General features: G+C 29.3%; 1 protein-coding gene across 1 annotated transcript in view; it reads left to right on the top strand.

The window, feature by feature from the left end:
• LOC119667217 (protein scalloped-like) overlaps window positions 1–2,828 on the top strand; it is a 48,211-nt gene that overhangs the window by 44,096 nt on the left and 1,287 nt on the right. The window lies entirely within an intron of this gene.

Genomic DNA, 2,828 nt, shown 5'->3' with positions numbered 1-2,828 from the left:
CCTATGGTAAAAAGTAGGACTTTAAAACCCAATTCAAAGCATACTTTAAGTCCATATTCGATTTTTATTGCGGTCTCACAACTATAACAATAAGAGAAACTAAAGTAATTATTTTTGCACAAATTATCACAAGTGCTCTGTCAGAGTCTCTTGGTCACCTTTTTAGGCAATTCACTACCTTCGACTCCATAGTGATCAGGATTCATTATGAGATATAGTTCATTATATTTGTCAACGTTCTATTCAGTGGTAATCTTTAAAAAACTTAAGGGGTTAGTACAAGCTTTAAGTGTGGCACAATTGTTACTGCAGAAGCCGATCTAGTTTCATTATATTAACTCTTTGAAACAGCAGTTTTAAGTGTTAGGCCAGACAAGTTGTACCTATTCTTCGACGTGTAAACATATTTAGCGCTTTAGACGTTGCGTTTCGATTTCTTCTCTGAAAGTGTAAATTTTCTTCAATCATAAAATTTAAGATACAGTGGGATCAGTTTAAGAGTTTGCATTTGCTTTACATATTGATAACTATTTAAATTTTAAGTTTCTTTTAAATAATATTTTTTGGTGAATTAAATTTAAATTTTATGTATTAAAAATATTTGAAATAAATGACACAATTCACTTTTGGGGAATTTTCTGTCATTTTATGTGACAAAAGACACACTTGACGGACGGCAGCGCCTGTAAAGATTATTTCATGGCGAAATTTATTCTTAAATTTTTATTGAGCATCAAGCAGACACATAAAAAGCTAACAGAAGAGAGCTTATTGTAATTTAATTAATCATAAATATTATATTTGGCGAAATTCCAAAAATACACTTCATGCGTTAAATGAAAATCAAAAAGATTTGAAAATTAGTAAAATAAATCTCTAAAAAAATAAAAGATTCTAAATTGATTTTTCATTGCGTAAAAACTTTTATGGCATAATTAGTTTCTGTGTAGTTTTCCCATTTTAGATATATAGCAAATCTAGGCTAATATTGATAAAGTGATTTTGTTGGTATATTTGCCAAGATTTTTATTCAATTTTTAAAAATGAATTCAATTACAAATGCAATCATTTGTCATTTACTTAATAAAATAAGTAAATAATATACTGAAACAATTATTGAATATTATGTGAATAAAGTACAATCTATCTAAATATCAATTTCTAGTTATAGCAGGAAAAATATGGAAGAGGGAAGGATAAAGATTACTGTAGTCACTGCTATATACAAGGCAATTCTCCCGTTTTTCAATAACATTGAAAAGCATCTTTCATCGGAATTAGTAGACAATGCTGTAGAGATATTCCAGGATGTAAACAGGAAGATTGATAAGTTAATAACACTTACCTCCAAGATTGAGCAGTATTAAGCAATGACAAGAACATAAATCTGGCAAAAGTATTAAAGAAAAAGAAAAATTTACCTTTACTGACCTAACGTCTAATTAGACATTGCTGTTAAAGATAACTGTTAAGAATTAAATCGGAAAACTGTTCAAGTAGTATAATCTATATTTTCGTGAACTGACAACCAATAGTTTTATAAAAGTTTCGTACTGTCTATAATACTAAAACTAATTTTAAATTAGAAATAGAATTAGAAATATCTTAAAGTAATGTAAATTTTTATTGCAATAATGTGCCCATCATAGTATTGTGAATAAAGAGTACACTATATGTATTATTATATTGTATTTCCATCAAAATAGAAGAAACCAGTCTGTCTGCCTAAAATGTATTAGTCTATTAATCTATTTATTTATTAAGAGCATGTTATTAACTTATATGCGTTAAGTTTAACGCGGACCTGTTCTTCTAAATGAAATACGAGTATCTCTAATTATTCATTTTAGTGCCTATTTGTTCTTGAATTGTTTGACGTGTTTTATGGATTTACTAACAATTGAAAAAGCCCTCTTAGACATACTTAACTGCAATCCAATAGTTTAAATCGTAAAAAATTTTGGACTTTGCACTTGAACTGCCATTTTCCTTTAAATAGGTGCTCAATTATGTTTTCTAAAATATGTTTTTTTTTACTAAAATTCATTAAAGTACCCGTACTCATAAATGGAAAAATAAATTACGTGAAAATATTGCTCAATTAAACCAAACCAACTTGAAAATGGGCGCGTCTTTAAAATTGCTTGTTAAATTATTTTAAGAAGTTCTTAACTTACTGCTCCTCCCCTGTTTATGTTTATGTTTATGTTTATGGTTACGTTTGTGTGTCTGTGTGTGCTTCTTGCGAGTAGAACTTTTAGTTTGTGCTTATCTGCATATAAATTAATTTGGTCTAACTTAACCCACCTTCAGCACCAATTACTCGTGGTGCATTTGCCTCTCTTTCTTGTTCATGAAGTCACTGGTGCACAGTTTTCCAAGTTGGCCATGTTCGTCCATGTCCAGTTCTCCTCTCTAATTTATGAACAATTTTTGCAAGAAACATAAAACATTTTTGCTTAGTGTGAAATTATTAATTATTTTAAAAACCTTTGTCTTTGTCTTTGTCGTCGTCGTACTCGCCTAGGCGATAATTTATGCCAAAAGGTTCACTGGTTTGGGTGGAGAAAAAGTCATCATTTGAATAATGTTTTCACTTTTCGCAATGTTTCCATTATTTACGATTAGAATGAAAAATTTTGATGGTTGGATTACAAAAATTCTGAGCATATATCATCGAGCCCATATGCGCACTTTATGATATTAATTTTCCGCTGACTTTTTAAATGAGTTTCAGGAAATATGTTCCTTCATACGATTTATGTAGATAAAGTTTGAGTTAATATGCCCGTACATACATACTAAATATTATGTTTCTTTCTTTCAAA

This window comes from Teleopsis dalmanni, chromosome 1 (assembly GCF_002237135.1).
Source record: "Teleopsis dalmanni isolate 2A chromosome 1, ASM223713v2, whole genome shotgun sequence".
Lineage (NCBI taxonomy): Eukaryota > Metazoa > Arthropoda > Insecta > Diptera > Diopsidae > Teleopsis > Teleopsis dalmanni.
Note: the sequence above shows the minus strand (reverse complement) of the source record. Positions and strands in the feature narration are given on the sequence as shown.